Source organism: Diadema setosum, chromosome 2, assembly GCF_964275005.1.
Source record: "Diadema setosum chromosome 2, eeDiaSeto1, whole genome shotgun sequence".
Classification (NCBI taxonomy): domain Eukaryota; kingdom Metazoa; phylum Echinodermata; class Echinoidea; order Diadematoida; family Diadematidae; genus Diadema; species Diadema setosum.
The window spans coordinates 43,865,589-43,883,711 of NC_092686.1; positions in this window are offsets into that span (position 1 = coordinate 43,865,589).

Genomic DNA, 18,123 nt, shown 5'->3' on the forward strand with positions numbered 1-18,123 from the left:
GAATCTTATAATCACACAATATGATCTTCCAAGAAGAAACGTCATATATCCTTATGTTACCTCAATAGTCATTGTATGAAAACAAGCGATAAGTATTCGATAAGATATCGGCTGTTGTCCTTACATCATGACTTTGCACGAAGTAAAAAAAAAAGTGCTACCACGAAGAAAGAAAGTGATTTAATCTCACTCGTACAAAATGTACAGTAGAACTGGATATGTGTCTCGAGAAACTAATGACGCTCATTACACATATCAGTTCAATTCATTCAGAATTGAATTCAATTTAATGCAATTACATCTTTCATGTGGCTGCCCATCCGCGACATCTTTACATTTTTTTCTTTATCTTTTTCTTTTTTTTGGGGGGGGGATTCTATAATTCATTGTCCCTCTTGTTTAGAGAGAAAGAATTGAAAGTAATGTAAGCTCTACCTATAAATTCATGACGTCATAATAAAGGAGAAATATGTCTCTTTTGGTTTTGATAGTAGATAAGAAGACTTCGAGGATGATATCGATGCTGTCCTTTGTCCTTCGGGATATTATTTGTTCTGCTCGAAGTCTCTTTCTCAATGAACCCTGGTGTGGTGCAAAAAGGACGTAATGCTTATTGTCTCTGTAGGATACAATCCATCAAGGGTACTTCTTGCCGTGCTCCCCAAGCCAGATTCACATTACGAGTTAGAGTGGGAAGCGGAGGTCTCCTTATTACTACGATTATTTGCGGCCCAGGGGGCTATCATAGTATTCCTTTTTTTTCCCCCATCAAGTCAAACAAAGGTCATAAGAGAGTCAGAGACATAGAGTATGTTTGATATCGACAATTCTGGTAGAAAAAGTTCAAGTCTACCATTGTTTAACCTGAAGCAAGAAGGAACTTAAAGACGTATGGCTCAATAGGAGAGGCTGGGATATGGATAAACAGATCAACTATACTGAACAAAGTGTCTTAAATTACGCACTTCTTAATGCCTGCCCCATCGATGTGACAACTGTAATGATATGACTTTTATGCATGTAATTTCGTTTCGAGTACATTCACATACAAACTCTAACAACAATGAATATATTCCGGCTTGATTTCGGGACAACATTGAAATATGGAAATTGTTTGAAGAATTTCTTGTTTTCAATATAACTCAAAGGTTCACACAAGGTTCTTACAAATGAATCCAACTAATGGTCGGAGACCAAGAAAGCCCTCAATAACAAAAACAAATGCTTCTAATTTTATCATTATATGCATTAATGATTTTACTTACAGAAGTATAATTGTATATTGATATATGACAGTGCTGAAATGCAAACAAAGTTGTTGTTCGCTCATATCTTAAGGACTTTCGACAATTGCAATCGGTGATTCTCGTTGATAAGTCAAATTATTACAGATTAAAAACCCGTGACAGTTCTCATATCGATCGGGCAGGCACTAAGTAATCCTCCGTGATAAAGCAGACAGAATAAGAGACAACCAAAACATGACCTTGATCATTTAAATGGCACGCGAACGTCTCTAGACATTTCTGAGGATGCAAACTTGAAATTACCTTACAGTTTGTTCCTGGCCGTTTTTCCGTTCTTGTCAAAACATTTGTGGCTGTTTTGTTGTTTCAGACGATCTAACTTTCCGCCATCGTGGAAGTGTGACATGGCTGATCTGAGTAGAGGGGGAAGTGATCGGTGGCCACGGTTGCTTCTGGATCACTTCCTGCGCGTTTTGTCGTAAGGCCTGGAATGGCTAATTTCAGCCCCAACAACAGTTCATCTAGCAACCTTCCTTCGTCCCGAGCCAAATCTCTTATCTCTCTGTTCAGTTATCCAATCCATTTCCCGCTCTTTGTACGCTGTATTTCACGGAAAAGTTGATATTGAAAGAAATAAAAAGTAGATTTTGGGAAGTAAGATAACGGGAAAATTTGAAAACACTGGCTGATTAGTGTCCTTATACGCTGGCATTGATGTAATCAGGGAATATCACATTTACGTTTATGGGTTCCTCTTCGACAGCTATAGTGGCATTTGTCCAGTAACCCCGTTTAGATGACATAGTGAACTAGTTTAAAGATGCAATATACATTCCCAGATCATATCCGAAAGTTATAATTCTCCTGAGAAGCACATTTTCGAACCACTGCTTGAAAGCCAGTAGAGTCTCATTTACAATTAGCTAGTGTTGCCCTCACTGATCGTGGAACTACACCTTTGGCAACAAGAAACATAATGCATTTTGGTCAAAGCAAAAGCAAATGATATAAAAGTCGGATATAAGGAAAATAACTGCAAACCCACGAAACCATGGCTTTTCAGAGAGTCGATCCTGCTCCCCCCCCCCCCCCCTCCCCATATACCCCTTTCTCTCCAGCTTCCGGCGTTTCCCCAAGAGTCAACCAGTGCCAGAAAGAAGGGCCCCTCGACCATGTCGACACTCCCCTTATCTTTCCCCACCCCTGTTCCCACTCTTAAAAACGGTCAACTCCCTCGGCATGGCTTTCAAAGAGCCCGATCTTACAAATGGGAGCAGTTACACATTCGTCTTGGTTAAAGTTACTGTAAAGAGTTTTTTTCGTTATATAGAATGCGTCTTTTTTCCCCCTTTTTATAAGGTGAGGGTATAGACATCGCTCCGACTTTAAACCGGGTGCTGTTCGTTATTCCGAAGGTTCGTTATTCCGAAGATTCGTTAATACGAAACACACAAATTCCTTATACCTAGAGGTTCGTTAATCCGAAAATGAAAAAGGGTTCGTTAATCCGAACATTTTTGGCGTTATTCCGAAGGTTCGTTAATCCAAAACACACAAATTCCCTATACCTAGAGGTTCGTTAATCCGAACATTTTTGGCGTTATTCCGAAGGTTCGTTAATCCGAAAATGAAATAGGGTTCGCTATTCCGAAGGCTCGTTTATCCGAAAATGAAACATGGTTCGTTATTCCGAAGGTTCGTTAATCCGAAAATGAAATAGGGTTCGTTATTCCGAAGGTTCATTGATCCGAAGTGACATAGGGTCCGTAATGAACCTTCGGAACAACGAGCTTTGTTTCATTTTCGGATTAACGGAGCTTAGGAATAACGAACCTTATTTCATTTTCGGATTAATGAACCTTCGGAATAACTAATCTTCGGAATAACGAACCTTCGGAATAACGAACTGTAACCCTCTAAACCATGTGCTGAAGTATTAGATGCCATTGTACTTCGCTCCAATGGCAAAATAAAAGACTAAAGACGAAAAGAGAGAGAGAGAGAGAGAGAGAGTTACATCTAAACACCAAGCACAACATGTATTAATTGCTGAAACAGTTCCAACGTTCCAACAAATCATTCACAAGATTAAACGGAACATGATTAATGACATTGTAAATGTTTACGCTTTTTTCTACCTATGTTACTTTTTACATTAGCCAGCCTCTGTTGTTTGTGATGTTGTCTTTTGTTTTGCCATTATGTTCCTTCTCTTGGTGTGAATGTCATCTTTTGTTCTGTATCACATTGTGTTGTTTTACATGCTGTAAACTCATGACATGATTTTACGGACTCACTTAAAACAGTCCTGAGGCTGACAAGGTTTTTTGGGTTTTTTTTTAACAGTATTGAAATAATCAAAACAAACAAATAAAAAACATGATCGCTAAGCAGACTATACAAAGTTAGATGATTGGACTTGATATGTCATTATCTCATAAACACCTAGATAATAAATATAGTTCTACATCCTCTAGTTTTTGGAGGAGACAAACAATTACACTACTTCCATGTTAGATACCGAAGCATTTTCAAGATTGTGCCGACGTATCAAGTGCATGGGGGACAAATTCTATACCTTATAGTCCATGGCCACTGTATAGGTCCATGCTTAGTCCCACCCTTTTTGATGGACGTGTGACTTTTTTTTTACCTACATCAATTCCAGATCAATTTACTTTCCATCTGTAGACCGTAACAAACGGAAGGACCTAGCAAGATTGGTATAAATTTAGGTCTCTTTTGTTTTTTCACTGCCTGCTCCAATTTTGAGATGGAGGCATAGTATTGTATCAACACAGTTTTACTACCGCACCTCAAGTTTTAATTATCTAGGTACTTGCCTTTCGAGATCGATTTTGAGCGTACTTGACTATCGGATTAGATTAGGAGGAAGAGATGTGATCGATTGTTATTTGTCGGGCTTTTTCCAAACTCAGGTAGCCAAACCTAGCTGGTTTACCATGTTTGAGTTCTGTCTGCATATTTCTCACCACCTAAATGTGTTGTGTCTTTAATCATTCATGAGAATCATCTGTTCATGTTGAAAACCCGCACCGAATACAGCATTGATAATGATCATGGCACGGGGCTCTGGGCCTAATATATTGCGCGGATACTTTCATAAAACATGAACACATCAATGTCAATTATGGATACACACCAACACATGGTATACAATAAAATGATAATAAGGAAAACATTTGCACTACGTGAAACATCAAAATTGAAATATAATTACATCAAAATAAACGCCATAGCTCGTTCGCAGTGACTATCAGACATTCTAATATCTTCGGCAATATTATCCCATCACTTTTCTTCTTCTTTGTTATTTCTCCTGTATTGTCATTGTATAGACGCTTTAATCAGTTCCGGTCTAGATTCGGGATTACCTTGGTAAGAATTTCTGAATAGATTACACCCGAAGCCAAAACTATTTAGTTTATTTGAATACTTTGATAATTAAGTATCTTTAGTTGACGCAATATCATCAGTTATTCCCTCGATAGTGCGTGCATGTATGTCAATGTCAGTTGTATTTTTTCCTTTTTTTTTTTTTTACTGCTTGTCCAAAGAGGTCATTCGCTTTTAGGGCAGTCGAATTCACTCCTCTTCCTACGGCAATGAAAGGGATCTTCAAATTGTGAATAATTTATTCATTATCATAAAAGGGTCCAGTTCAATGCACAATTTGCATTGTTTGTTTCATTCTATTATACATTCATTCGCACATGTTTACATTTAGTGCAATTTTTTATAGGTTGTATACTTTTTTTTCCGTTTGCTTGTATACTTTGTATTATCTCTCGCCTTTTGTTCGATGGAAATATATGAATTGAATTATAAACAAAAAAGATGGGGTGACGAATAATTCTTAAAGAACTTATTTCTCTATATTTTGCCAGAGGAACATTATTTTTTTTTTCATGATTGTTTCCCTCATAAGATCAGTAAAAGGGAAGTAATAACACACATAATGCCATTTTTTATGAAGTCTACTACTCTGTAAGACTACTGAGTTGTCCTTACTGGTAATGAAAACTATATAAAAAGAGATTCTATTTCAGTGCTGGTTCCAAATGACCCACTTTCGTAAATGCAGTTTTTCTGTTATATTGTATACATGCACGGACTTGCAGAATACCAGCCGATGGCAGAGCAAGTTTCTTTTTATTACCGTGTTGAAATAAAATTAAAGTGAAATGAAAATGAAATGAAAGAATTCAGGCGAATATAAAAATAAGAAATGATAATAAATAACACTTACATACCGTTAAATACTGACGTTTTAAGCGCATAAATCAAAAGTACTTGTGGGTTTTACCCCCGCCCCCTTCCTCTGTTTTTACTGTACCTTAATACCTGATAAACGTGCTTGTATGTGCGTACGTCCTTACACGGAACTGTGTTAAACGTCTTGAAATCAATGGATTTTAAAGTATATTATGCAATGCTTGTTTGTTACAATATTTTATGATCAACAACATAACAAATACAACACTCTTGAAGAAAGAAAATAAAATAATATTTTGATAGCCTGACAAATTACTACAAAAACACCAGCTAAACAAAAACAAAAAAAAAAACAGAAAAGAATTATGGTTCAAAATGTTGAAAAGCTAGAACTCAAGCTCGATATCTGTCATCTCAAGTGAAATGAGAGAGGAGAGTGCTTGGTATGCGATTGTGGAGACAGACAATAACCTACGGATGAATAGTGAGACTGAACTCTCTCTTCTTACAAGATGCAGAAGGAAACCTTGAGGAACAAAACAGTTGTTTAAAGTTGTTTGCATTACTCTTCCTATCTTTACTGACGTCATGAGTTTAGAGAACGGATAGGAGCCCCGGGTATCAGCCGAATGGACAACGTGGAGTAAAGGAAACCTGGAGAAGCATTCTTTCTTGTTGGTTCATCACCCATTCGACAAAAGCTATGAGATGTTTATGCTATTCGGATCTGAATGGAACAATGTCAGGCAAAGCGATAACCCATTTCTTTGCACCGAGTCTCTGCATCACGTGTATAGCTAGGAAATTTTTCTCACCGGATTGAACGTAAGCTTTCGCAATCATTATTGAGTAATTAGATACAGCATGTTGGTATGTTTTGATACATCACTTACACCTCCCGTGACAGGACAATGTTTTTCAGACACCAGACTCTTTGTTTTGTCTTAAATTGACAAGAGGTGTCCATGATCATGATGATGATCCACTGAGAACCTAGAATGTCGGCTGTCGATCACACAATTATCACGTCTCCGAAGTTAAAGGACAAGTTCACTTGGATTGAGAAAATACAGCAATATTAGTAGAACAAAAAGTTTGAGGAAAATCGGACAGTCCCTTCAAAAGCTATACATTTTTGAAGTTCCAGTGCCGCCACCACTTGATGAGAAGACTACTACAACGTGTGATGTCACATGAGTAGAACGATATAAAGAAAATATATATCAAATAAAGAAGAAGAAAAGAAATCAACACTATTTTAATTTTTCTCGCATAATAAAAGTGGACTTTACTTGCCCTTTTCAGAAGGCAGGGGGAATAACATTACCATTAATATACATCAGTAACAAGTTAGGGAGGGAATGTATTGCATCACCTTTGTCGAAATGGATCAGTTAATCAGTCTACCAATAATTAGTTTGGGGAGGCTTAGCCTCATTTTACCGTGTGACCACGTACTCGTATTGACACCTGTCTCGAGGTTGCAGACCGATTGTTTGCTAATCCAGCTGCTTATCTTACATATCATTTATCGAAGGAGGGAGAGAAGCTCTAAACCATTCCTCGAACCTTGGACTCTCGAGTGTCAAGAGAGTGTAGCTGGAGACACGCCCGCACTTCATGATACAACGAAAGCGATGGATGTTTTGACCAACTTTTAATGGTAGGAAATGCAGCGACGGTGATAACGGTTAAAGGCGTTCTTTTCTACTTCTTTGACCCAGTATCAGGGCGGAGTCACACCTTCCTTGATTAATCATACTTATATTTGGGTATTTAAAATGTGTGGAAACGCATGTATAGGCGTTGTCTTTGCCGATAACAGCGCCCAAGTACATTATCTGTATAAATATTCACATATATTTACACTAGAAGTGCCTTTTAACTGAAGTTACATTATTGATTGTGTTGTAAGCATTAATAAGTCTCATTGTTATTTTGAAGATAAAAGATGAAATTATTTGATGCTTTCACCGTCTCGGAACACGTTAGACATTTCTTTGATGTGCTTTTCCTTTTGAGGGAGCACAATGGTATAAAGGAAAAGCTCTAGATTTCAAATCGAAAGTCTGGGGTTCAAATCCTGCCGGGTATATGTTCATCAAGATGTTTTGTCCAGAAATTTCATTTTTTTTTTCTGCAAAACGACACAATATCTTCTTCATCAAGGCTTATAAAAGGGTCCCTGACAACTCTGCGGTATCCTAAGTGATTATGGAGCCCTCTGAGAGAGCAGTAGCAACATTAAAGATACAACCGTTGGTAAATAATATATGTCCATTTCATATCAACAATGATGATGAAATTAATGAAAATGACGATGATGGTGATGATAACAACAACAATAATAATAATGATAATGATAATAATAATAATGATAATAATATCAATATTATTATTCCCGTCATCATTATCATTATCGTTATCCAAATAAAAGAAATGTATCACTGAACTTCTTTATACTAGTAATTGCCCTAAAGTCGATGGAGTAAACCCGACTATTCATTGACAGCGCTATACTTAAGAAAGCTTTTAAAAGGTAATACATATTGTATGTGACATTGAATGATGTCTTGACACAATTTTGACGCTTTTTATTATCTATTGTAAAATTTCAGAAATGAAACATAGCGTCACTGAACTTCCTGAACTGTCCCTAAATGTCGATAAAAAATGACTGCACGCAATATTGCAACCAGAGTTTTAAAAATATATTATGACCCTAACCATCTTGAAACAAATTTGACACTCTTTTCATTAAACATTTCAACAACAAAAATTCCGCAATACGATATCAGTGATTAAGATTAAGATTCGAAGTGTCTTAATTTTCCTCCGTAATGATCTAAAAGATCTAAACAGTATCTATTGGTGTCTCAGGTTCTCATAACGATGCCATGTACTCTGATACAACTTTTCATTATTATGAACGCCACACAAAGCAAAGCGTCCATCAATGGCATTTTACGTACATATTCTATACATAATAAATACTTGTGTTTCTGATACTACAGGCACTTTTTTTTTTTGAGAATGAGTTTTATAATCACAGTATTGCACGTGAAATGCAAATTGATATTTCAAATTTATGACAGAAGAATGACAGAAACCTGCTATATGGTTATTTCCTGTGTAGGAGACTGGTAAAGAGTGACCAACTGCACCTCCCCCCCCCCCCCCCTCCATGGTGATTTAAAAGCAACATGAACTCTCACAACGGCTTATGGAGTAGCAAAATGATGTATCCTAGTAGATTTTAGCAAATCTCTTCTTACCTCAGTGAATTTGATAGAGATGAGATATCATTTTTGGTAAGTGCATAGGAATACCTGCATCATGTAATGACACAAGAGTAATTTCTTGCAAGGCACATAGATAAAAACGAACTACACATGACCTGCATGTGTTACTTCGCTGTCACTCATAAAATGTTATAATCTTATCTAACCACCAAGAGTTGACCTTTTATGACGTGTTACGACACAGGAACCATGGCAACGAGTTCTCGACCTAGAACCCATGACCACAAATTGCCTATGTATATACTCTAATAGAACTTTTGACAACGAGGTGTCGATTATAAACTAGGACAACTAATATTGTCGCCTTAGAACTTATAAGGTCGAGTTGGTCAACTTTGAGCCATGGGCGTGATGATGAGTTGTCCGGCTCAGACCCAAAGGTCACTAATCTAGAGAAGATGTCAAAATTAAGGCATCTGGTCATCAGGTTCTATTGACAAAAAGAGCAGCAAACTCATTTGACCATGGAATCTTGACCGGTCACCCCCTTGATGGTTTGCGTTCATTGATCTACATCACAACATGAAATGTTTTGAGTTGGTGGAGTATTGAATGTTCACAAACATTTTGAAACGTGATGATGTGGTATCGTTCGAGTTTCGGCCTGCTGAGCTTCCCCTGCCAAAATATGTTTTGACAACGCATCTGCGCAAGCGGAGTATGACGAATCTTCTTCGGAAAGTCCAAAGATCCTATAATTTTTATTACCAAATTATTACATAATTCCTGTCGCATGGTATTTCAGATCAACTCTGTCATAGAAGCCTCTCTATTGAATCCATGCAAAATGTGTCAATGATATTTTTGATTCATGTGAAAATCACAAAGGATATTGTATTCCAAAGAGCAGTGTTAGTCTTTACCGAGAGTTCACGAGTCATTGAATTTATCATTGTGTCTTGTTTATTAATTCATTGATTGATTTTCTGAATTAATTCACTTATTTTATTTTGTTTAAGCAGGGTAGCCATTTCAGTTTACCAACTGTTCTATCAAGGGACTCTGGACACATAGATAACAATCACAGTAATTGTAACATAACAAAAATTAAACACGAAAATGCATAGGGATAGAAAACACAAGGTAAACCTCTTCACTGAATGTCTTTAAAACAATGTTCAATCCTCGCCCAAAAAAAAAAAAGAAGAAGAAAAGATTTGAAATTACTGTTGCAGAGTCAAGTTGACAATCAGTGCAACGTTGGTCTGCTCCTTGTACTTTCGTTCGTTTTGTTGTTTATTTTGTTGTTTTCACTTGCTACCGGCCGTTGTTACCGCGAGATGCCATTCATCGATTTAGCTTTCGTTACGACATGGGAATTTGTATGCACCAATACACCAGCACAATAATATTATACACAAACAAAGTAACAACAAAGCAAAGTGAAACAAAGCAAAACACTGGTGTCTATTCACGGCTGTCATAAATGAATACAGTACCGGCATTTTGTATCGGCAATAGTTTTATGAATGCCCCGCTCATCAATGGGACATGGGCATCAAGGTGACGCACGTTAGCTATGAAATATAAGACGTTAGAACTGGGTATACTTCTATGACAAACGGCATCAGAGACCCCCCCCCCCCCCCACACACACACACCTATCCGCGTAACACTGATCCCTCTCTTCCACTTTCTTGTTATAATTTGAGGAAGAATATGTCGTCAACCATGAACATTTAGATTGTAACTCTTCTTATTTAAGTAAATTGAAAATGTATTTACCCTTATGAGATTCCAATATTTTTTTTTTCTTTACGATGTCTATATGGTGTGTCGTTGTTCACTCTCTGCATACTAGTATTTCTCTGGTGTACGGCTTTCCCTTCCATGTCTTCACGACACTTAATCCCGTAAAATCAAATTTCACCTTGATTTGGCATCTGACCATGTATAGGGGTGTTAAGGGTAAAGCGAAAGCTGGGGCATTCTCAAAACACTCATGCTTAACGATCCGTAACTAAACTCTATAAAAAGTACCAAGTAATTTTTATTGCGACTGACGCAGACGCTTATGTGTCGTACTCTATTCTGTGTATTACTGAGCACTATAGCACTGGCGCTACTGCACTTTTTTCATTGTCTTGTCGTCAAAAGACCCAACACGTGACTTACTGCTCACGAAGGAGGAGAACGGGAAAGCAATGGTCGTAGTGGAAATGATAGGGCTGAAAACTATACCATAACTATCCCAGTAAATTGACAATTTAATGTTTAACAGCAATTTGATGCAAACTTATACACAAACAAGTAGGACCAGCGATGTTTTAGAGATTGTGTTGTTTTTATGTTTCTATCTAGACGTCTATATAGTGATTTGTATTGCTTTTAGATGCCGCCAATTCTGGGCGATCATGATCAAGTTGATACTTTCTAAGATGGCGATTTTCTGCACTCTTTCAAGTTTATCAACCAACGAATGTGCAAACACACGACCTACGATTGTGACATAGTTTGTGAAACGGTCAGAAGTCACTGAAAACACAATAATTTCTAAATATTCCATATAAAATCGTAGATATAGCCCTACTCGCCAGAGTTCAAGTATTTACAGAGCCGGATTATAAGAACGAACACGAGGGTCTGTGTTATATCAGTACCTTGACAAATATTTCACAGACTATCATACTATACCCCACACGTCTTGACACTGGGCTTAGGCGAATCAGACCTATATCATAAGGAATAGGTGAGAATGAGAGCAGCTTGGCAGGGGGTGAAAAAAAAGACCCTAACAAAAACATAGATTTCTCTTGCACTTACGAGTATAATCTCACTTTCCAAGAAAAAGACTTCAAATCCAACCAGAGGGGCAATTAGTTAAGTAAAAGCCATTGTTTACGATGAATTTCGAAAACTTTTTACACGGTTTCTGGACAGTTTCATATCTCCTTTTTACATTTTTTTTCATGTCCCATCCATGTATAGAGTGGCGGTCCTCGTCTCGTTAAGTATTATGTTTACCTTCGCTCTTATTCAATGAGTTGCGTTTGGAATCCCATGCAACCTGTTTGTGTATATATAATATAAACTCCACTCTAATAGGCAGCGGCCATGAGAGAATTAGTGTCATTTATCAATACTGACATCATGTTATAAAACGTTCGTGTCTTTACACTTTAGTTCCTTTGCATAAATGTGCACCTGTTTTCTCTGTGTAAACCTACGCGTGGACGTGTGTTCCTTTTTACTTCTGTTACTATACTATTCTCATCCAAAAACGTCGTTTGCTTGTTTCTACATGGAGCTAAAAATCATTTTCATTTACCACCACTGTTTGGAAAATTGACAATCTTTTTAAGATCAAAATTCATAAGTTTGCATGAACCGTTACAGTTAAACATGATTATTTTGTGTAAAGTGTGGAAAATATATCTGTCTTAATAAAATTTGATATTTGATTAAGGTGATCACATAACAATTACTAGGTTATAAACTTGGTGACTTTTTGTCGAAGCGAATTCAATGTGTAACACAGTTCACTGTTCTACACGTCTCCGTCATTTGGCTAACATTCATGTGGAAATATGTCATAATCTTGTTTCTTCACTATCATACTTATATAGATAACCTAAAAAGCAACGTCTGACTTTACCAAATAACCAATACAATCACGAGGAACGGAGTCTCCTGTGGTCTACATCAAGAGATTCTAGATTCGACATAATTCCCCCCCCCCCCAAAAAAAAAAAATAAAATAAAATAACACGCGAACTTCGAAGGCTTAAAAAGAAACAACAACAACACAGAAAAAAAAATTCAGGACCTATACGCCCCCTTCAATTTTTTTTTTTTTTAATATATAATGTTACTGCGCGGGTCGATTTCCGCATTTAATTAGTGTACAATAATACTCAAAATGTCTCCTTCAGTACTATTATTACATGCTGCATGTACCAATTCTATCCATGATCAGTGTATGTGATACCAAGGTACACTATGGGAAACGCCATCTCGTACCACTAATTGCGCAAAGGATTGTATGTCGCAAATAACCAACACAATGAGCTGACTTTTCAAACAAACATACTGCTGGCTCCACTTTCTCTTCTTTTGTTACACATCTTTTTAGAACATCAATTCACTTATTTCATAACAAACACGTTTTTGTTTTATATAACCAGTGATCTAAACAATTTTACCATAGACAATCGGCAAATACTGTCTCCCATCGCCATAAGGTGATTCGTCATTAATCCTTTTACGGATATCACAATGTCTCTATTGAGGCGAGAAAGAGATCCTTTCAGTCTTTAAAGGACGAGTTTACTTTAATATACATGTGGAATGAGTGAATGCAGCAATATTAGTAGAACACGTCAGTGAAAGTTTGAGGGAAATTCGACCATCTGTTCAAAAGGTATGATTTCTTTAAAGTTTGTGTGCAGTAACTGCTATAGATGAGAAGACCATAACAGTTCATGATGTCACATGCGTAGAACGATCTAACGAAAATCTACATAACATTGGCTCAGTGCCCTAATCCGCAGCCCCACCCACTAGTCTTCACCACTACTCAACGAAACAATTCAAGAAAACAAAGATACAAGAGAAGTCATGTTGTGGTTCGTAGCCTTTCTTTCAGCCTGCAAATAATAATCGCGACTGATTTGACGGTGGCAGTACCTATACCTATTTGTAATCTACGTCCATGCAACTTTGCAAATTAAAACATTTAGAGCTAAAATGCTCTTAGATAAGATTCTTGAGGCGAAAATGGATTGTTTGTATTATTTTGTCCTGAAGTTAGTTTCGAATGTTATCATTTTTTTTTCTCATTTTCTGTGCCTATATCATTAAAGCACTGCTGTCTGTATTTTCTTACGGGTGAGTTTTGAAAAGTAAAGGAACTTTTATGATTACGGTAAACATGTTTTTGAAATGCAATTACACTGTGATCACGAATACAGAATATGAAAAATGAATGTCATACACTATTTTAAGATGGATACAGCTTCGATTTTTAAAGTCAATGAGAATTGTTTGAGATAATGTAATGAAGTTTACTCTTCTCCGGACATAGCGACACAATGTCAACAACATTATGAAAGTACACGAAAAAATTGTTTTGAGCAGTACTAATATGATTTATAGATATGGTATTGTGTTTGTAAGCTTGGAACCGAGACTGATATAGCATCTAGATGCCAAGAACAATGTCAGTGAACGTCGCACTCCCCGAAAAAGGGAGTGCCCTTCATTGGAGGTGGATCCTTCAGACAAAATGCCATCAATGCCGTGATGTCATGGACAGGAGGGGACTGAGATCGGCTTTCAGCAGCTGAGATGATACCCTGGCGAAAGATGTGGCGATCCATTTCGCCTTTGGCGCGCTATCCGACCGAGTCGTCTTTGTCGGATGTAGAACATAGAATGCCATTTACACGTGGCATCTGGAATCAACCGACCTCTCTCGGTAAACTTTGTGGTTGTCATAAATGTAATTCCAGTGTGCAACGTTTGAATAATAGTCCACACATAGCTTTGAACTGCGTGATTTCTCACAAAAATCAAGAGCTAATGAAAAAAAAAAACAACAACAACAACACTCATATCCTTCTATTTTTACTGATAAGACAATCTAGATTAAGGAAAATGACCGGGCAGTATACGGGACGGTGGATTACGATTCTAGAAAAGGACCGTGTGAGTGGATTGGTTATTTCCTTTGCGTTCCCCATCAAAACCATTTATTTAACAGACAACCCGAGACAAGAGGGAGAGAATAGGTAAAAAACATCATTTTCAGGCCATGAAGGTTTCAAACTTACGACCTTTCCCACGGTACAGTGGTTCTCCCACTGTGGTGAATGATATTGTTTTCGATATCGTGATCGATGACGAGTACTAACAATCTCCTATTTTTCCTTCTTCTCCTCCTTCTGTGTATTGTCACATCCATTCATTCTTAAAGTTGTTATTATTAGCATTGCCAATATCACCACCATTATTCTTTTCATCTATACTATAACTACAAATATATGCAGTATTGCTATTGTTACCATCTGCAGTAGACATTTTGGTTTTCCATTATTGTGTGTCACTTTTTTTTATATTATCGATGGCTGCATATTACTGCACTATCTAGCTATCTATTAGAACTACACTGATATGGGTGCATACCACTGCTGCTACTAACAGACCAAGACGACACTACAGCCACAAGTGCAGTCACTCGAGTTTCCAAGATAGAGGGGTACGGGTTATAACGGGCTACTAACTCGGAAAGCAATAATATGTGACGGTAGGATTAGATTTCTCTTATCCATGCAGTCACCCGGTACATGTATTTATTGTTTCCTGTCACGTGTGCTTTCCTGCATAGCTTTAGACTCCAGTCATTTCTCAAAGGATCAAATAGAATGTGAGTTTTGACGTCAGAATACTACCAAATAGTTTTGTTTATGAAAGAATAAACTTCTATACGTCAGATAGTGTACTTTAAATATTTTCCTTGTGAATGCAGCAATATTGATATCATTGTGTTAGGTATGATATTGGGAGGGAGTTTTCTACCGTAACTTACAACTATTGAACTGTCTGATCTGTCTTTGTCACACACTAATAAACTTTTACTCATTATGCAGGTACCACTTGCCTTCCTCATGTCTCTTTTACACCCACCAGTAGCAATGAGTATTCCTGAAGGTACTCAGTAATATTGTTCAGGCTCCTGTGTTTACTTGGCGCAGGTTGTGGTTGGTCCAAATGGAAGGGTGTGTCGGGGGTGTGTATCATGCGTGTATATACATACAGGTTTGAATTAGCGCGCTCGTAAATGTCACGGCAGCTATCGCTTGGGGTGTCCAAACGGTGTCGAAGCGAAATTGTGACTGTCACTCGCAATCCTTGGATTTTATGCAGACTGTTCACCTATCTGATGGTAGGTGGCGGTATTCAAAGTGTCTGTTTCTCCGGCGCGAAGGTGCAGACTAAATTGTTTCGCAGAGAGACGTATCAGCAAGTACACCCCGTACTAGAATCGAACATGTTGCAATACATCACCTTAGCGTAAATGGGGTAACCGAGTTGGTTTTGACCAAGTTGCACTTACCCTAAATATGACTTTGGTTATATCAGGCATCGTGATCAAGCCTTAGAAAATGTCAAGATATTTTTTTTTTTAATTGAATCGTTCCTGTATTTGGTGCCCGTTGTTGTTATTTTAAAGATCGAAAGAAGAGAGAGAGATTTGGTGCCCCATTATCACTAGTAATGATTGTCAAAGGTACCTTTAAGACGAAAACATATCATCGGCCTTCATTAAATGTGTTAAGAGAACGCGGAATACAAGATATTATGCTTATTACCCGTAATAACAAGGCATTGTCCACAATTATTTGATAAGCTAGTTAGACTGGACAACTGTTAATAAATCTGTGCATGAAATAAAAAGGATACCGTTGTTTTGTGTGTGCTCATATCTAAATAGGCCCAATATAACAATATGCTCACGTATATACTATATCATTGTAAACATAAATACATTTTGATATACTATAGTATCATGCACTGAAAAGTTCTCCGAAGTGTAAAATTTTGGCAAACCTTAAGATTTGCCAAAATAAAAACACCATCAAATCCAAAACAGCTGATCATCTAGCAGGACCTGTCTCTTTAATTGTGATTATTTTGTTAATGTATACAAGTCACAGATACACCAACAAACCTGTTCGTCGTTCCACGCTAAACATGAGCAGAAAAAAGGGTAATATATACCAATTATGTACCCACAGGCATGCTGGTTTTTTTTTTAATCCACAGAGATGAGCCATCTGCGATATAATGATAATTCATGTGATTCTTATACACGTAAATGGTGCATGCCGTATAACCAGCACATACACCTGACAGCAAATCTGGTATTTGGCAGTATTCATAGAAAAAAAAAAGTTAATTCATTCAGTGCAAAATGATAAAATGTATGCATGCTTCCCGAGAAGTAAATGACAGGCCATGTTGTAGTCGCCTGGACTGGGCCTGTTCAGTCTTTGTTCAAACATGAATGATGAATTCCCAAATTTGTTTATCTGTCAAGCTTAATAGTTATGCTCTTTGTCACTTTGAAAACAAGTGAAGTGCCTAACCAACTGAGAACAAAGAAAGGTCATCTGTGCCGATGTGCACATGAGCTAACTCCGAACTGGTTTACAGGAAAAATAAAAAGAATCAACGTTGTGTGGAGATATAAGATTTAACAAAAATCGTCCCCAGTCTACACCCTATAGTATTATCTGATCATTAATAGAAAGGGCATCAGTACCTGCTCGTGTCCTGCGTGCACTGTCGCTCATATTGTCCAGTGATGGCGCTGTATCACAAAAATCCATTGAGACCGCAGGACGCTCAACGGAGGTTCGGCCGAAAGTGGAATACTATTTCGTCAACATTTTTTTTTTTTTTTTTTGCCTCTTGGTGGTTAGTTGCAAGATTTAAACAGAGCAAAAGAGATGAAGATTCCGAGAGATTCTGACAAAGCTTCAAAGGTTAAATATGAACAGATGAAAACAATTAAGAAGGGAATGTTTAGTATTTAATTTTGTTTGTTTGCGGATCATTTTGATGGGAATATCTATATACACGCACTTTAATCTAGAGTGCATGCATCTACTAGTTAAATAGAGCTAAGACAGTTGATATACCACAATGTACCTGTTTTAGTCTGGAAGTTAACAAGTGGCATGCTGGAAATTATGTTATATCATTAGATATTAAACATTTTGTTTCCGGCATCTAGAAAAATAAAGATCATAATACTTCAAAGTTCCCCTTATATACAACTGTACATTGAGATGTTATACTTTTTATGGAGAAGTTGCTTGAAACTGAAATACTGCTCAAACGACATTATAGTCAAGGTGCTATAAATAAATTAAAAAAAAATGCATATTCATTGATGAATAATGTGGACATAGGCCTACTTTAGAATTCATGCAGCTAAAAAGTGCTCGATGTTGCATATAACATACAAAAGACTTTGGCAATTCAAACAAATCATTTACTCGACAACACCTGATGGCGCTGTGAAGCAGATGCCACGCGAGATGAAATCGGTGAGTTGATTTTCTCTCGTTCTTTCACCTTGTCCTGAATTATTATCGCAAAGAGACTTGCATGTGTTGTTGATAGTATAATGATAAATGTTGTAAATGATATTAATTGTTATCTTTTGATAGTGATGGATAATTTGAAATTTGTCAATACTTTGTTTTTTTCTAATCAAACTTGTAGTATTATGTCTTTGTGAGCAAATGTTGCAATTCAGTCGTTTGGCTGCGAGAACATTCTATCTAATAAACCATACCATACCATTTGACAAACCATACCATACCATCCTT